The following is a 19704-nucleotide window of genomic DNA, read 5'->3' as shown; positions in this document are numbered from 1 at the left end:
AGTTTGAGGCGAGTGTGGGAAAGTTGAACTGATGTCCACTGATTGTTCCCGGTGGGGGCCCTTTTTAGCTGGGAAATATGAATCCAATGCGTGTGTCCTAGGAGTTTTGCTGCTGTATGTGTAGACAGGAGGACAATGTATGGGCCTTTCCACCTGGGCTGTAAGTCTTTGGCTTGGATATCTTTTATGTATACTTGGTCTCCGGGACTGAGGGAGAGATGTGGGTTGTAGGTGTCTGTTGGAGGAGGGTGTGCTAACTCAGCGTGTTGTCTTAGGAGTTGTCTGAGAAGAGTGAGATATGGGAGGTAGTTCGCCAAAAGGGCTGGCAGGGAAGGTATTTGTGGGAAGGTTAGGGGCCGTCCATAGACTAATTCGAACGGACTAGGCCTGTTGGGCTTCGAGGTGCTGCCTGCAGCTGGGTCAGGGCCAAGGGAAGGAGAGTTACCCATGACTGCCGGGTTTCGATTGAGAGTTTGGTGAGCTGCTGTTTGATGAGTCCGTTAGCCTTTTCTACCTTACCAGAAGACTGAGGCCTATAAGGGATGTGGGGTTTCCAGGTGATGTGTAGGAGGGCTGCCACCTGTTGGACTACCTTAGAGATGAATGCTGGACCATTGTCAGATTGAAGAGTGACTGGGAGGCCAAACCTAGGAATAATATGTTCAGTGAGTATAGAGGAAACAATGTTAGCAGTTTCTCCTGTGGTAGGATAGGCCTCGGTCCACCCTGAAAAGGTGTCCACAAGGGTTAAGAGGTATTTGAATTTTTTATGTCTTGGCATATGTGTGAAATCAATTTGCCAATCTTCACCTGGTTGGTGTCCTCTGAGTTGATGGCTGGGATGGGGATTACGCAATGCGCCTTGAGGATTTGCCTTTAGGCAGGTAGAGCACTGCTGGTTGATTGTAAGTAAGTGTTTTTGTAGTGTTGGACAGTGGAGGAGGGGATTTAGGAAATCATATAAGGCTTTGGGTCCTATATGTAAAGAATTATGTATGTCTGTTAGAATGGTATGGAGTTGTGTTTCAGAAATAACTAGTTTGTTATCAATATATATCCAGTCACCTGTAGTTAGTTTGGCTGTTGGATTTTGTAATAGCTTAGCCTTTTCTTCCTGAGTGTAATTAGGGGCATACTGGGGGAAGAGAAAACAGGCAGAAGGAGGCTTAGGGGTGGAAAATCCGGCGGCTGACTTGGCAGTGACGTCAGCGAAATTGTTGCCAGCTGCCACCAGGTTAGATGAAGTTTGGTGCCCTTTACAATGTATAATGGCTACCTTGGAAGGTGCCGACAGTGCATCTAGTAGTTTGAGTATTTGGTTTTTGTTAATAATAGGGGTACCGCCGGTGGTTAAGAAAACCCTCTCTCTTTCCAGATGACTGAATGGGTGTGTGCGATTAGAAAAGCATATTTAGAATCTGTGTGTATGTTTACTGTTTTTCCTTTTGATAGTAGGAGTGCCTTGGTTAGTGCAGTGAGTTCTGCCTGCTGTGATGTGGTCCCTTGTGGTAGGGGTTTTGCCTCTAAAACTGTGGAAGAGGTAACTACTGCATATCCTGCCTGTCTGTTTCCTTGAGGGTTGATAAAGGAGCTGCCATCCACAAATAGGGTTAGTTGTGCATTCTGAAGGGGCTGGTCATGCAAGTGTAGGTGGCTGGGGGGTTGAGCCTCCAGAACCTCAGGACAAGAATGTTTGGTTTGGGGTGGTTTAAGAGAGTCTGGTAGTAAAGTGGCTGGATTTAGAGAGGAGCAAACTTCTAAAGTAACAGTGGGGTCTTCTATGAATAAGAGATGGAAAAGTTGGAGCCAGGATGGAGTTAAGTGGCTAATACTTTTATGAGAGATGAGATCCTGAAGACGGTGTGTGGAGAGGACTGTTAGATTACTGCCTCTAATGAGCTTTTTTGCTTCCTGGGTCAGGCAGGCTGCCACTGCTAATGCATGCAGACAGGGTTGCCAGCCTTGTACAGTTGGGTCTAGCTGTTTGGATACATAGGCTACAGGACGGTGGGTGTTACTGACAGGCTGGGCTAAGAGATCAACTGCCACTTTCTGCCTTTCATCTGTAAAGAGTTGGAAGGGACACTGGAAATCAGGCAGTGAGAGAGTGGGTTGTGAGAGAAGGCAAGCTTTTAAGCGGGTGAAATGAGTCGAGATTAACTTCGGGTTGGACAAAAGCCCATGTGGGGTTTCTTTAACTGCGGCATATAAAGGTTTGGCTAGGATTCCAAAATTGGGGATCCAATGTCTGAAGAAACCTATTAGACCTAGGAAGGATTGAGTTTCTTTTGCATCTTGAGGGGGAAGAAGGTTACGTATTAGGGCCACGCGGTCAGTAGTTAGTGACCGGGTTGTTGGGGTGATTTCAATTCCTAAGTATATGACGGTTTGGCAAGAAATTTGGGCCTTGTGTTTAGATACTCTATAACCTAATGGGCCTAAATGGTTGAGGAGAGTTGCAGTGTCTAGAAGAGAGTCTTGTTTGGTAGGGCTACAGATTAGGAGATCATCTACATACTGCAGAACTTTGCTATTAGTGAGAGGGCAGGAGGCAAGGTATTTTGCTAAGGCCTGACCAAAGAAACGGGGGCTGTCCCGGAACCCTTGTGGGAGGACTGTCCACGTCAGTTGAGTGGAGGTATGTGTGTCTGGGTCCTCCCATGTGAAAGCAAAAAGGAACTGGCAGTTTGTGTGTAGGGGTATGGTAAAGAAAGCATCCTTAAGGTATAGCACAGTAAAATAAGTAGAATTGGTGGGGATATGGGACAGAAGGGTGTAAGGGTTGGGAACTACAGGGTGCGTGGGACGGGTGGCTTCATTGACTAGCCGAAGATCCTGTACTAACCTATACGTTCCATCTGCCTTTTTAAGTGGAAGTATTGGAGTGTTACAGGGGGAATGTGTGCAGACAAGAATATGTTGGCTAAGTAGTCACGTGATAATTGGCTTTAAACCTTGCAGACGTGTCGGAGAGAGAGAGAATTGGGGGCAGTTTGGGAAATGAGTGGGATCCTTGAGCTTGACGAGAACTGGTGGGTGGTGGGCAGCTATGACCGGGGTGGAAGCATCCCACACTTGAGGGTGTACAGAAATAGGGAAGATGGGGGGTGGGGGCGACATAGGAAGAGTGTGTGCGCTTGCACAAAGCATGAGCAACAGGTCATGAGGGGGTTGAAGGGGAGTGGATGGGTTGGTGGGAATGTATATGGAGGCCTTTAAGGTGCTCAGGATGTCTCAGCCTAGTAAGGGGGTAGGGCATGAGGGTATAATGAGGAACGAGTGCGCAAAGTAGTTGTTGGCCAGGCAGCAATTAAGGAGTGGAGTTTTTCGTGGGGTGGATGGCTTTCCGTCTACTCCTACTACAGAGATATTGGATGGAAGGCTAGGTCCAGAGAAGGACGGCAAAACAGAATAGGTAGCCCCGCTATCTATTAAAAAATTAATTGTCTTACCCGCTACCAGCAGAGTTACCCGCGGCTCGGCGAGGGTGATGGGGGTCCCCGAGTCTCGGCACCTTCAGTTGTAGTTGTCGTCCAGATTTAGGAGCTGGAAGGAGCTCCCAGGATCCTGGGAAAGGGGGTCACGTGGAGATGCAGCACCTGTTCTCAGGGTGGGGCAATCAGACTTCCAGTGTCCTCCCTGCTGGCAAGCAGGGCAGGGGGCTGCTGGTGGACGAGGGTTAGGACACTCACTGGTCCAATGTCCTGACACCTTGCACTTATAGCAAGGCTGCGTTGGGGCTCGGGGACCTTGCGGACACCTGTTGGCATAGTGTCCTGCCTTGCCGCACTTATAGCAGGCTCCTTTCATAGCCTTGGAGTCTGCAGAGTGTGTACTCTCTGGCCTGGGGTTACGACTGGGCTGTAAAGCCACTGCTGGGAGCTGGGCCTTCTGTTTGAGGCATGCCTGTTGCACTGCCTCAGCCGTCTCCTCTCTGGAGTTATAGACCTTAAAGGCTAATTTAACCAGGTCTTGTATTGGTGCCTGAGGACCATCTTCTACCTTTTGAAGTTTCTTATAAATGTCAGGAGCTGATTGAGAAATGAAATAAGATGCCAAAATGGTGGCCTCTGTGGGGGAGGCCGGATCTAACCGGGTATATTGGGTTAGAACCTCAGTCAGCCTATTTAAGAATGCCGCTGGATTTTCTTCTGGATTTTGAATAATTTCTTTTAATTTGTTAAAATTTACAGTTTTGTTTGAGGCTGCTTGCATACCAGCTAACAAACACTGAACCATTATGTCTCGCCTACGGCGCCCAGGCTGGTTTGCTTGGTAGTTCCAGTCTGGGTCTGCCTAGGGGACTGCTTGCTCCCCTAGTGGGATGGCAGCGTCAGTTAAATGTAGTTGGTTGGCGTGCTGCCTGGCGGCCGCTAGGATGCGCTCTTGCTCCTCAGGGTTTAGGGTGGAGGTTAGGATAACCTGGAGGTCATGCCAAGTTAAGTCATAGGCCTGACAAAGGTATCTAAATTCCTTTATGTAGATGGTGGGATTAGCTGAGAAATCCCCTAAATGCTTCTCAATTTTGGAAAGATCGGCCAATGAAAAAGGGACATGTACTCTGACTACCCCCTCCACCCCAGCCACCTCTTGCAAAGGCGCTAACACTGTAGGAGGGTGTGGGGCAGGAGTGGAGGCATCAGCAGGGCACTTAGAGCGGGTGTGTGCAGAGACAGGAGACTCAAGACAGCCAGTTGGGGGCCCTGAAGGAAGCACGGGACTGAGTGGATTACTAGTAGGTAAGGAAGAGGAAGGAGGAGTCTGGATGGGGGGAGGAGGAGGAGTCTGGGCAGGAAGGGAGGGGGTGGAGAGAGCGGGGAGAGAAGGAGGAGTATAGGGACGAGAGCTTAAGGCCCAAAAGCCTTGTACGTAATTAATTTCGGACCACTTGCCTAGCCGCTGGCAGAAATTGCTGAGGTCCATCACACCACAGTGGAAAGGAAAATTAACCGCTTCCTCCTAAGGTCTTGTTCAAGCTGTAAGGTTTTTAAATTGGCTAGGAGACACCCTAAGGGGATGCTCTTTGGAAATTTGGACTGGGGGTTTCCCATTTGTTTCCTCTTTACCGACACAATGGACACAATGGAAATGGAAGTGGATCTCTGCCTGGCTTCAAAGCGTCCTTTGGAACCAGCAGAGACAGACTGGAGACTCATGGAGCCAAAGTGGAGATTACCTTCAGGCGGATGTCTCCGTCCTGAACGGGTCTCCCGAGCCACTTGGTGGCTCAAAATGGACCTCGGACCTGCGCAGGATTTTGGCCGAGGGAGGTAAAGAGGAGACAAGGGCACTTACCCCAGAGAGGCCGTGAGAGTGAGGGAAGCGGGTCTCAGGTCCTGGTCCATCTGCCGCGTGGGAGCAGGAGGAGGTTCCTCAACCCTTAGAGTCCTGAGGAGGGGTCTCCTCCCGGGTTTCGGCACCAACTGATTTGTTTTTCTAAGACCACCAGAGCGGGCACAAAAGAACCAGCGAGTAGGCAAGTGTAGGAGCAAAACTGCAAGTTTATTTTGGTCACCTAGCTTCAGGGGAAGAAGGTGGGTAGGGAGAGGCCTGTCGGCCTCCGGAAAATGAGGCCCACAGAGTCGCCCGTGGAGCTCTCAGACGGAGTTCCGACAGTCCCGACCGCAGTGGGGAAGCTGGGAAGTCCGTGAGTGGCGTTCGTCCGGAGCGGCTTTTCTAGGAGTGGGAGGGCAATAGGCGGGGCACGGGCGTGTCGGGGGGTGTTCCGCAGGTGCGACCAGGTAAATCTTGGTCTCTTCGGATTGACATCACCTGGCGCATGCCTAGTTGGCCTGCTCCTTCCCAGGTCGCCGGCTGCATTTTCGCGCGTGCGAGAAAAGTTGGGGGATGAAGAACCCAGAAGTGCACCATCTTGCCTCCATTAGTCCAAACAGTTTTCCTTGATTATTACCCCAAATATGTTGTCCAAACTTTTAAATTTCTTTTCTTCCCCAGAAAAGCCAATTATTCTCAGGTTTGGTTAACATAATCCCAAACTTCCTGGAGGCTTTATTCTTTTTAAATCATCTTTTCTTTGTTTTTGTTGGATTGGGTTGATTGGAAAACATTGTCTTTGAGCTCTGAAGTTGTTTGTTCTGCTTGTTTAATTTTATTGCTGAGACTTTTCAGGGCATTTTGCATTTCTTGAAGTGTGTCCTTTTTTTCCCAAAGTTGTGATTGTTTTTTATGCATGTTATCTATTTCACCGAAGATTTCTCCCCTCATTTCTTGTATTGTTTCAAATTATTTTAAATTGGATTTCACATTTCTCTGGTGCCTCCTTGATTAACTTAATCGACCTTCTGAATTCTTTTTCATGTAAATCAGGGATTTCTTCCTGGTTTGAATTCATTCCTGGTGAGCAAGTGTAATTTTTGGAGGATGTTAAAGAACTTTGTTTACTCATATTACCAGAGTTGTTTTTCTGGTCTCTTCTCAGTTTGGTAGGCAATATCAGAGGCAAGATCTGGGGCTTAAGACTGCTGTTCAGATTTTTTTGTCCCACAGGGTGTTCCCTTGATGTAGTACTCTGCCACTTTTCCTAGGGATGTGGCTTTCTTAGAGCTGAGCTGTAGTGATTGTTATTTCTTTTCCGGATCTAGCAACTTAGAAGAACTACCAGGCTGAGGGTGGGTACTGGGACTTGTCTGCACAGAGTCCTTTGATATGAACCATCTTCAGGTCTCTCAACCATGGATACCAGCACCTGCTTTAGTGGAGGTGACACAGGAGTAAAATGGACTCTGTGATGTTTCTTAATTTTGGTTGTTTAATGTACTATTTTGTGCTGTTTGACTTCCTGACAAAAGGTGCTTTCAAGAGAGCATCAGCTGTGGTAGTAAAAGGAGGATCAGGCAGAGGGGAGGGCCCAGAACTCCCAAGAGAATACCTTCTTTGTCTTCAGCTACCAAGGTGGGTAGGGAAGGACCATCAGGTGGGGGCAGGGTTAGGCATATCTGAGCTCAGACAGTCCTTGGGCAGGGCTTGCTGCAGCTACTACGTGGGATGGGGGTGTGGTTTTCAGGTCAACAAAGTTATGCTCCAAGGAGGATTATGGCTGCCTCTGCTGTGTCCTGCACGTTGCCAGAGAAGTAGGGGCAAGTCAGCAGTTACAGGCCTCACCCAGCTTCCGTACAACCCAAAAGGTCTGTCTCATTCTCACCATGCCACCCCCAACAGCACCGAGTCTGTTTCCAGGCAGTGGGTAACCAGGGCTGAGAACTTGCCACAGGCTACTAGCCTTCCAGCTGAGAAAGTAAGCAGGACTTTCACACCTTACCACCTGTCAAGTCTGCCCATCAGATTCACATCCTTCCCGTGTTCTGGCCAGGAGACTTTGTGTCCAGTTGGAATTGTTACAAAGTTCAGCTGGAGGTTTTCTTCTCCTGGTGGTCTTTTCCCAGTGCCTCTGGCATCCCTTCCCAAGGGCTCCTGTAACATATGTCAGAACTGGGTTTTCTGGGGGACCCAGAGAGCCCACAGATCTTTTCTGGCCGCTGCTTCTACTCCTGGATTTTGCTCAGTCCTCTAAATTGATTTGGCTTCAGGTAAGGTCAAATTCTTTTTCTGTGATCTAGACCTTCAGATTTTTCAGTGAGGGTGTGTGTTTGGGGGCAAACAATCCCCCTTTCTTACTTTCACAGCTTGGGCATTCACAGTGTTTGGGCAGTCTCCCAGGCCCTGCAGGAGCAGTCTGCTTTTTTCAGCGGGTTTGTGGATTTTCTTGGCTTTTCTGGTACATTTATGCAGTGGTTCTGGAGGAAGGATTCATGATGCCAGTCTCAACACACTGCTCTGTATGTCTGAGTGGATGCTGTGATCTAATTCTGCATTCTTTTTTTTTTTTTTTTTTGAGGCGGAGTCTCGCTCTGTCGCCCAGACTGGAGTGCAGTGGCCGGATCTCAGCTCACTGCAAGCTCCGCCTCCCGGGTTCATGCCATTCTCCTGCCTCAGCCTCCCGAGTAGCTGGGACTACAGGTGCCCGCCACCTCGCCCGGCTAGTTTTTTGTATTTTTAGTAGAGACGGGGTTTCACCGTGTTAGCCAGGATGGTCTCGATCTCCTGACCTTGTGATCCGCCCGTCTCGGCCTCCCAAAGTGCTGGGATTACAGGCTTGAGCCACCACGCCCGGCCTAATTCTGCATTCTATATATGATTTTTCTGTCCAGTCCTGACCTATTTTTTTCTTGGGGGCTTTTTTAATACATATAGATACAGGTATAAGATTGGTGGATAAACATACAGAATGGGTCCCCTAGGTATGTTTATACAAACTCCATATATACATGCGTCTGATAAAAAAGTCTCAGGAAAAAAAGTAGGTCTGAGGTTATTTTCCTTCACAACTCCTGTAAATCAGGTGAATTCCGGAAGCTGATTAGCACAGCAGCAGGTTAATTCAGTCAGCCAATCCTCTCAGCCCAGATAGATATGATCAGCCAATTAGCTAAATTGGAAAAGTGAAAGCATCACATTTTGTGATGTTATCAAGCCACATCACTACATGGTTGATGTGAATAACACAGGCATACAGTGAGTATGAGAGTGGCCCTAAAGCCCGGGAGCGGTGGCTCTCGCCGGTAATCCCAGCACTGTGGGAAGCTGAGGCGGGTGGATCATGAGGTCAGGAGATCGAGACTAACCTGGCAAACCCAGTGAAACCCCGGCTCTACTAAAAATACAAAAACTTAGTGGGCGCCTGCAGTCCCAGCTACTCTGGAGGCTGAGGCAGGAGAACGGTGTGACCCCTGGAGGCAGAGCTTGCAGTGAGCGGAGATCGCGCCACTGAACTCCAGACTGGGAGAGACAGCGAGCCTCCGTTTCAAAAAAAAAAAAAAAGAAAGGAAGAAATTAGCCAGGCATGGTGGCGCATGCTTATAGTCTCAGCTACTTGGGAGGCTGAGGTAGGAGACTCGCTTGAAGCCCGAAGGTGGAGGTTGCAGTGAACCGAGATTGTGCCTCTGCACTTCAGCCTGGGTGGCCAACCAATATGGCCTCAAAAAACAACAACAACAACAAAAACCCAATAAAACAAATAGGTAACACTGAACATTCACTAAAGTGCTATACGTGGCTCTTAATTGCCCAGCCAAATCTTCTTTGTGAGGAAGGCTAGACCCCCTAGTGTCAAATATTTCTGGCAGTTCCTCTCTAGATGAACAGAACCTCAGTGAGCTGGTTTGATGAAACCCAAAATTAGAAACATCCAGGTGCCAGGTTATCAAGGAAATATTTAAATTTATGAAAAAAAAGTGACGTGGTGTGTTGTTTGGCTTGAATAAATCTTCACTGAGCTAAGTGACTGACTGGATTTACCTAACCTGTAAGTAAAGATAATGGAAATCACCTCCGACAAATTTTATTTTATAGGCTTCTTACTGTACATATATACATAGACATAAAATAGGTGGATAAACATATACACACAAAATAAATCACATGGGTATGTCTACATAATATTCATCTGTGTATAGGTCTTCAAAGAAAGCCTCAGAAAAAAGTAGGTTAAAGGTCATCTCCATATTCTACTCCAGAAGCCAAAATAAATTCAGTAAGCTGGTTAGCAGAACCCAGGTGGATCCAATCAACCAATTATCTAAATAACAATTGTGGATTTATCAAGGTAGGACCAAAACGGTGGGTGTGAGTAGAACAGGCACACACCAAGAAGAAATGCAAGGGCCGGGCACTGTGGCTCACATCTGTAATCCCAGCACTTCAGGAGGCTGTGGTGGGCAGATTGCGAGGTCAAGTAATCGAGACCATCCTGGCCAACATGTTGAAACCCCGTCTCTACTAAAAATAGAACAATTAGCTGGACGTGGTGGCACATGCCTGTAGTCCCAGCTTCTTGGGAGGCTGAGGCAGGAGAATCACTTGAACCCGGGAGGCAGAGGTTGCAGTGAGCTGAGATCACACCACTGCACTCCAGCCTAGCGACAGAGCAAGACTCCATCTCAAAAAAAAAAAAAAAAAAAAAAGGAAAAGAAAGGAACTTTCATACGTGTATAAATTTATCTGCCCTTTAAACAATATCTAGAGTATTACACAAATAAAAATATGCTCCAACATCCTGCCGCATTTAACATATATTGTTAAAGAAGAATTTTTTCTTGTTTCTTGCTTCTGGGAGATAAAAATGCACTAAGGTGATGGAAGTCATTCATTGCCATGTCAATGTTGACCCTTCTCTTTCTGGTGCACATAGGGCCAAAGTTGAACCAGCCTCAGTCCAAAGTTTCTCACTAAAATTTGAGAGTTTTATTCTTTCTCATTAAGACTTTCATCAAGACAGGGACTCTTGTTTATTTCCATAAGCGTGCAATGTGAAAACACACTCTTTTCTTTTTGTCTTTGTGGCTAAAATAGGGTCTCTAGGTTCTTATTAGAAGATAGACTGTCATACTGAAAGCAAATACAATGGTACCTGTTACCTGGCTGCATTTCAAATAGGTGATAGTGACACTGCACTGAACCACCAAAGGTGGTTCTTTTTGGCCAGGCCAAAGCTCCTTTGTGAAAAAGGTTAGGCTCACTGGTGTCAGGCCTGTCTGAATGTTTCTAACTGGATGGACACAATCCCATGGGCCAATTTGATGAGACTGAGTTGGAAACACCTTGGTGCTGTGTAATGAGGACATTTTTACATTAAAAAAGCAAGATTTGAGGCTGGGTGTCGTGGCTCATGCCTGTAATCCCAGAACTTTGGGAGGCCGAGGCAGGCAAACCATGAGGTCAGGAGTTTGAGACCAGCCTGGCCAACATGGTGCCATCCCATCTCTACTAAAAATATAAAAATAGCTGGGCGTGGTAGTGGGTGCCTGTAATGCCAGCTACTCTGGGGGCTGAGGCAGGAGAATCGTTCGAACCTGGGATGCAGAGGTTGCAGTAAGCCAAGATTGTGCCATTGCACTCCAACCTGGGTGACAGGGTAAGACTCTGTCTCAAAAAGCATGATTTGGTGTATGGTTTGAATTTGATAAATTTTCACTAGCCTTTTGGTTGATTGAATTTACCTGGACTGAATGGGAAAAAAATATCACCTCTGACCTACTCTTGTTGGCTGTCTTTTCTGTACATATAAGATAGGTGGCTAGATAAACATATACACAGAAAATGGGTAACATAAGTATGTCAGCGTAATGACCTTTATTGCACATGTCCTGTGGGGAAGCCTCAGAATAAAAGTAGGCCAGAGGTCATTTTTCTTTCCAGCTTCTGCAGCCCAGGTGAGTTTAATGAGCCACTTAGCTCAGCTCAGATTGATATAAGTCAATTAGCTAAATTAGGAAGGTGCAGCCACGCAGGCAGACCCCAAATGGCAAATGTGAATCACATAGGCTTACAGTAAGAAAGGAAGCAGAGCCCTGAAATGCTAAACTGGAGCTAGAGTCTAACATGGCTTTGCCGAAAACTTACTTCCCAGACGATGCACCTAAATGTGAAGCTTTGTTGATGTTTAAACATAACATTGTATGGCTGTGTTCCAGTCTGAGATGGTATGGATCCATATGGGTTAGAGTAGGTTTACATCTGCATCTTCAGTGTAGGCTAGGGAATTTAAAATGTCTTTTGATTAATATCTTTTGTATACATAAATAGTTACACAGGCATGCTCATATAATTATATATGCATATTTATCTACCCATGTATATATCCAATATATAAATCTGTATATTTATCTACCCATCTATATACAGATCTATCATTTTTTCCATTTGCATACACAATAAAGATATAGGATATAGGAGGTCAAAGGATAAATAAGTATTTGCATTTATAGCAATGTAAAGAAAAACTTCCATAAATCCAAAATCTTACTTGCCCTTTAAATTTTATCCACAATGGTACACAAGTGGAGGTATGCTCTGATTATATCTTGTTGCATTTAATGTTTACAAAAAAAGATTTGGTCTTTGTTGCTCACATCTGTTAGCAGAAAATCCACTAAAGTCATGAGAGTTATATATTGCCAAGTCAAAAATGACCCTTTTTATTCTGGTGAACACGAAAACATCGATAAACTAGTTTCAGCCTAAAAGCCTTAACCCAAATTTGCAAATGAAAAATAATTCTTTAAAAAGCTTCCCTCAATTTTAGGGCTATTTTTGAATACTTGACACAGAAATAGAATCTTATCTTACTGTTTTGTTGGCTCAAGAAATGACATTTTGGGTAAGAAAATAAAACATGAGGTCTGGGACTTGACTATAGACTGCTATACTGAAAGCGAACTTCAGGGTTTTTTTGGACACTTTTTTCTGTACATTTAAATACAGATATATGTAGATAGATAAACATATACATCCAGGTTCACTGGCTTACGTCTGTAATTCCAGCACATTGGGAGGCCAAGGTGAGTTGATCACTTGGAGCCCGGAGTTCAAGACCGTGACCTGGCCACATGGCAAAACCGCATGTTTACTAAAAATACAAAACTTAGCCAGGCATGGTGGTGCACACCTGTAATCCCAGCTGCTCATAAAGCACGAGAATCACTTGAACCTGGGAGGAAAAAGTTGCAGTGAGTCATGATCATGCCACTGCATTCCACCATGGGCGACAAAGCAAGACAGTCTCAAAAATAAAAAGATAAACATACACAGAGACACAGGGTCATATAAATATGTGTATGTAATGTGGCTATGCTTTGTAAGAAACTCACAAATGAAAAGTCAGAGGTTATGTTCCTACTCATGCCCCTCAAGATAGATGAATACAATCAGCCAATTTTCTCAACCCAGGTAAATATAATCAGTTGATGAGCTCAACCCAAGTGTTTCCAATTAGCCAATTAGCTGAGCCCAGGTCATTCCCATTAGCCAATTAGCTCAGCCCAATTGATTCTATTTAGCCAATCAGCTGAGCCCAGGCAATTCCAATCAGTAAAGTAGCTCAGCCCTGGTAATTCCAATTAGTTCAACCCTGGCAATTTCAATCAGCCCATGACATCAGCCCAGGTGTATCTAATGGGCCGATTTGCTTAGCCTAAGTTATTCTAACCTGAAAGTTACCTCATGTGATTTTAACAAGAAAATTAGCTACCTTCTGGTAAATCCAATCAGACAATTAGCTGAAACCTCGTGATTTCAATCAGCCCATTAGCTCAGTTCAGAAATATCCAATTAGCCAATTAGCTTAGCTTAGTTTATTACAATAAGTCAATTAGTTTTCCACAGGTAGATCCAATCAAGAAATTATTCAAATAACAACCGCAGCTTCATCAAGCAGCATGTATAACATGGCTTTGCTGTCAGTTTATTTGCTACTGAAGGTGAAGGTATTTTTATGTTTGTATAAACAATACTGAATGGTTATGTTCCATTCTGAAATTCTGTCAAGCAAAGGAGCTTGGAAGTAATTGTATACTTGCATCATTGGTATATGTTAAGAGATTGAAAATGATCTTTTGGGGAACATTTCTTTTATACATAAATATTTACAAAGATATACTCATAATCCTGTCTGTAAGTTTTAAAAATCTATTTACTTATGTATATCTATATCCTGATGTACCAATCTTTGTATTCATATTTGTAAAGAATAGAGATATAGAAAGTGGAAGTATTGGTAAATATTGGTACTAACTGTAATATAGAAAGAAACTTTAGTCTGTGTGCGGTGGGTCATACCTGTAGCCCCAGCACTTTGGGAGGCCGAGACGAGTGGATCACCTGAGGTCAGGAGTTTGAGGCCAGCTTGGCCAACATGGTGAAACCCAGTCTCTACTAAAAGTACAAAAAATTAACCAGGCATGGTGGTGGGTGCCTGTAGTCCCAGCTACTACAGAGACTAAGGCAGGAGAATCGCTTGAACCCGGGAGATGGATGTTGCAGTAAGCCGAGATTGTGCCACTGCACTCCAGCATGGGTGACAGAGCAAGACTCTGTCTCAAAAAGAAAAAAAAGAGAGAAACTTTAATAGATATATAAACTTATTTGCTCTGTAAACTCTATCTAAAATAATGCACAAATAGAGGTATGCTGTGACATACATTTTGCTGCATTTAACATAAAAGAAAAAAACATTTGTCCTTTTTATTCACTTCTGTGAAATGGCCATGTACTAAGGCCATGGAAACCATTGACTGTCATTGATTGTCATTGATTGTCATGTCAAAGTTGACCCTTTCTTTATGTTGTAAAGAAAGATAAACCAACCCAAGTCCAATGGCCACCCACATCTGAGAATGCTTATTCTTTCTCATTAGAACTTCCATCAAGACAGGGTTTTTGTTTTGTTTTTTATGGCTGGGCACACTGGCTCATGCCTGTAATCCCAGCACTTTGGGAGGCCGAGGCAGGTGGATCACCTGATGTCAGGAGTTCTAGACCAGCCTGGCCAACATGGCGAAACCCCACCTTGACTAAAAAAAAAAAAAAAAAAAAAATTAGCTGGGCGTGGTGGCAGGTGCCTTTAATCCCAGCTACTTGGGAGGCTGAGGTAGGAAGGAGAATCTCTTGAACCCAGGAGGCGGAGGTTGCAGTGAGCTGAGATCGCACCATTACACTCCAGCCTGGGGGACTTCATCTCAAAAAAAGAGAGAGAGGTTTTTGCTTTATTCCATGAGTGTGTGATGTAAAAGTGCAATCTTATCTTTTTGTCATTGGGGCTGAAGTAGGGTCTTTATGGTAACAGAAAGAAAGTCTAGGTCTCCTTTTAGAAGAAGACCGTGATACTGAAAGCAAATATAACAGTACACAGTGTCTGGCCCAAATTTCTGTTAAGTAAGAGCGAACATGCAGTGAGGTGCCAAAGGTGACTCTTGTTGACTAGGCCAAAGATTTTTGTGTGTAAGGAAGGCTAGGCTCACTGGTGTCAGGTATTTTTAAATTTCCTAGCTGGATGGACAGAATCCCAATGGGTTGGTTTGGTGAGAGACAGAATTAAAAGAACCCAGGTTCTAGGTAAGTAGGACATCTTCACACTTATCAGAAAAATGTGATGTGGTGTGTAGCTTGAATCAAACAAAAGTTATTGAACAAATTGGCTGATTAGATTTATCTGGCCTGGAGGAAAAGAAAATGCAAATGACCTCTAACATAGTTTATGTTAGGGGTTTCTTTTTGTATATGTAAACATAGATATAAGATAGATTGACAAACATATAAACACAGAATAGATTACATGGGTCCATCTACAAAATGTCCATTTATGCATCTGTCCTGTAAAAAAACCTTCAGAATAAAAGTAGGTCAGAGGTGGTCTTACTTTTCTATCCCTGCAGCCCAGATTTCAATAAGACAATTTGCTCAGCCCACGTGATTGCAATAAGCCAATTAGCTCAGCTCAGGTGAACATAATCAGCCAATTAGCCAAATTGGAACAGTAAAGGCATCTAGGTGGGCCAAAATGATGACTGTGAATAACACAGGCATACCGTGAGAAAAAAGCAGGGTCTTGAAATGCTAACATGAACTTAAAAGCTTACGAGGCAGTTCTGAAAGCTTACTCTCCAGGGCATGCCCATAAATGTGAAGTTTTGTTGCTCTTATCCTTATTGTTCTTATCTGTGAGAAGAATATTTATTAAAGCCCAAAGAGGTTTTTATTGTTAAGTTAAAAATGTTCCTATTGGGTGGCTGAGGCAGGAGAGTAGCTTGAACCCGGGCGGCAGAGGTTGCAGTGAGCAATGGTGCCACTGCACTCCAGCCTGGGTGACAGTGTGAGACTCTGTCTCAAAAAAAAAAAAGTTTCTATTGATTCTGGTGAACATGGAACCAGAGATAAACTAGCCTCAGCTTAAAGGCCCTCACCCACTTTTAAATATGCACTTAAGCCATGGCAGTCACTCATTGCCATGTCAATGTTGATCCTTCATTTTATGTTGTACATAGGACCAGAGATAAACCAATCCCAGGATAAAGACCCTCACCTCAATTTCAGAATGCTCATTCTTTCTCACTGGGGCTTCCATCAAGACGAATTCTTGTTTTCTTCATGAATGTGTAATGTAAATGTGCACTATTGTCAACTACTGTTTGTTGCTGATGTAGGGTGTCTATGGTAATGGAAAGAAGTCTAGGTCTCTTTTAAGAAGATAGACTTTGATACTGAAAGTAATTATAACAGTACATGGTACCTGGCCACATTTCAACCAGGTGATAGTGAATGTTCACTGAAGTGCCAAAAATGGCTATCATGGCCCAGATCAAATTTGCTTTGTGATGAAGGCTAGGCACACTGGTGTCAGGCATACCTGGCTGTTTCCAGCTGAATGGACAGAACCCCACTGAAGTGGTTTAATGGAATACACAATTGCTACAGGGTTTCAGGTAACAAAATCAGTTTCACATTTATGAAAAAAAGTGATGTGTACAGCTCAGACTGAATACAACTTAACTGAACTAATTTGCTAATCATATTTGAATGGCCTGGAGGAAAAGAAAATGGAAATGAACTCTGACCTAGTTAACTTTGGAAGCTTTATTGTATATAGCTATATAGATATATAAAGTAGCTGCATAAACATATATGCACAGAATAAGTTCCATGGTTACGTCTATGTAATGGTCATTTGTCCATGTGTCCTGTAAAAAAAAAAAAACATCAGAAGAAAAGTAGACTAGAGGTCATCGCCTTTATTACACTTGCAGTGCAGGTGAATTCAGTAAGCCAATTACCTCAGCACAGGTGATAGCAGTAAACCAATAAACTCAGCTCGGGTTAACATAAACACCCAATTATCTGAACTGGGAAGTGGAGGCATCAAGGCAGGCTCAAACTAGCAGATGTGAATGACACAGGCATACAGATAGAAGAAAAGCAGGCCCCTAAAGTGGTAAGCTAGACATAAAGACTTATAAGGCAGTACTAAAACTTTATTTCCCAGGTGGTGACCATAAACATTAAGTTTTGTTGATGTTTATAAATAACATTGTGTGGCTGTGTTTCACTCCATAATTGTATATAACCATCTAGGTGAAAAGTATGTCTTCATCTTTGTTTCCAGGATAGGCTGAGGAATTGAAAATGTCACTTGAACATTTTTTGTATACATAAACATTTACATAGACAAACTAATATAATGCTGCATGTATGTGTTAAAATATTTCTCTACCTATGTATATCTATAATCATCTATCTAGCATTCTGTCCATATTCATGCAGAATAAAAAATATAGAAGGTCAAGGTATTGATAGCTACTTGTACTGAGGGTAGTATTAAAAAAAACCTTTTGGCCAGGCACAGTGGCTCACGCCTGTAATCCCAGCACTTTGGGAGGCCAAGGTGGGCAAATCATGAAGTCAGGAGTTTGAGACCAGCCTGACCAACATGGAGAAACCCCATCTCTACTAAAAATACAAAAAGCTGGGTGTGGTGGTGGGCACCTGTAATCCCAGCTACTCAGGAGGCTGAGGCAGGAGAAACGTTTGAACCTGGGAGGCAGAAGTTGCAGTGAGCCGAGATTGCACCATTGCACTCCCACCTGGGTGACAGGATGAGCCTCCATCTCAACAAAAAAAGTGGGGGGGGGGGAACTTTCATACATGTAAAATCTTATTTGCAAATTAAACTGTATCCACAAGAATATACAAGTGGAGGTATACTCTGAAATATATCTTTATTTAATATTTACAAAGAAAGGATTGTTCCTTGTTGCTCTTATTTGTGAGCAGAAAATTCTCTAAAGCCATAAAATTATTCATTGTTAAGAATATTTTTCATTCTGATGAACAAAAGACCAGAGATAAAGTAGCCTCAGCTTAAAAAATGGAAATGATGTCAGACCTAATTTTCATTTAGGAGCTATTTTTTGTACATAGAAATATAAGAGGTGAATAAACATACACAAAATGATTCACCTGGGTATGTCCACATAATGTTCATTTATGCATCTGTCTTGTAAAAAAACTCAGGAAAAAAAAGAGCATCAGACTGGGTGCAGTGGTTCATGTCTGTGATCCCAGCTCTTTGGGAGGCTGAGGCAGGTAGATCATCTGAGGTCAAGAGATCGAGGCCAGCCTCACCAACATGTTGAAACCCAGGCTTTACAAAAGTACAAAAATTAGCCGAGCATGGTGGCATCTGCCTGTAATGCCAGCTGCTGGGGAGGGTGAGGCAGGAGAATCACTTGAACCTGGAAGGCAGAGGTTGCAGTGAGCCAAGATCCCAACACTGCACTCCAGCCTGGGCGACAGATAAGACTCCATAAAAAAAATAAATAAAAAGTAGGTCAGTGGTCATCTTTTTTTCCCCTGATGCCCAGGTGAATTCAATAAGCCAATTAGCAAAACCCAGATGATAACGATAAGCCAATTAGCTTAGCTTGGGAGGATATAATGAGCCAATTAGCCAAATTGGAAAACAGAGAAATCAAGGCAGGCCCAAAATCGTGGATGTGAAAAACACATGCATACCAGGAGAAGAAATGCAGGGTTCTGAAATTCTAAGCTGGACACAAAGACTTAAATGGTAGTACTAAAAACGTATTTCCCAGGCCATGCCTATAAATGTGAAGGTTTGTTGATGTCTACACATGACATTGTTTGGGTGTGTTCAAGTCTTCGATGGTATGGAGACATATAGATGAGAAGTAAGTTTTCATCTTTGTCCTCAAAATTGGCTGATGTATTTTTTTTTTTTTTTGGTTGAGACAGAGTCTCGCTCTGTCGCCCAGGCTGGAGTGCAGTGGCCGGATCTCAGCTCACTGCAAGCTCCGCCTCCCGGGTTTACGCCATTCTCCTGCCTCAGCCTCCCAAGTAGCTGGGACTACAGGCACCCGCCACCTCGCCCGGCTAGTTTTTTGTATTTTTTTAGTAGAGACCGGGTTTCACTGTGTTAGCCAGGATGGTCTCGATCCCCTGACCTCATGATCCGCCCATCTCGGCCTCCCAAAGTGCTGGGATTACAGGCTTGAGCCACCGCACCCAGCCTGGCTGATGTATTGAAAATGTCTTTTGATTAACATCTTTTGTATACATAAATATTTACATAAAAAACATAATTCTCGGCCGGGCAGGGTGGCTCAAGCCTGTAATCCCAACACTTTGGGAGGCCGAGACGGCGGATCACGAGGTCAGGAGATCGAGACCATCCTGGCTAACACGGTGAAACCCCGTCTCTACTAAAAAATACAAAGAAAAAAAACTAGCCTGGCGAGGCGGCGGGCACCTGTAGTCCCAGCTACTCGGGAGGCTGAGGCAGGAGAATGGCGTAAACTCGGGAGGTGGAGCTTGCAGTGAGCTGAGATCCGGCCACTGCACTCCAGCGCGGGCGGCAGAGAGAGACTCCGTCTCAAAAAACAAACAAACAAACAAACAAAAAACATAATTCGCTTATCATTCTACCTATGTATTACTATATCCAGATGTCAAGAATGTTATTTTTATGCTGGTGAGGACAGGACCAGAAATAAACTAGCCTCAGCTTAAAGACCCTCACCCAATGTTAAAAATGCTGAATAAGGCCAGGCGCAGTGACTCACATCTGGAATCCCGGCACTTTGGGAGGCCAAGGTGGGCAGATCACCTGAGTTCAGGAGTTCAAGATGAGCCCATCCAACTATGCTGGAAACACTAAAACTTTATCAGCCCTTAGTACATAACTAAAATAAGTTACCAGGTTTTAAAGTTTAAAATTGCTAAGTTACCATTATAACATGTAATCGAAACCACTAAAAATGAATTTACATGCCAGGTGTGTAAGAACAGTAAAATATGTTTTAGTAAAAGATTATAAAAGGGATGAAAGTTTACATTTTT

The 19704-nt window shown here is 44.1% G+C and overlaps 1 pseudogene; it reads left to right on the top strand.

Moving 5' to 3' along the window:
- Window positions 1-19704, top strand: part of LOC115892024 — a 33086-nt pseudogene that overhangs the window by 4124 nt on the left and 9258 nt on the right.

This window comes from Rhinopithecus roxellana, chromosome 12 (assembly GCF_007565055.1).
Source record: "Rhinopithecus roxellana isolate Shanxi Qingling chromosome 12, ASM756505v1, whole genome shotgun sequence".
In the NCBI taxonomy this organism is placed as follows: Eukaryota; Metazoa; Chordata; class Mammalia; order Primates; family Cercopithecidae; genus Rhinopithecus; species Rhinopithecus roxellana.
Note: the sequence above shows the minus strand (reverse complement) of the source record. Positions and strands in the feature narration are given on the sequence as shown.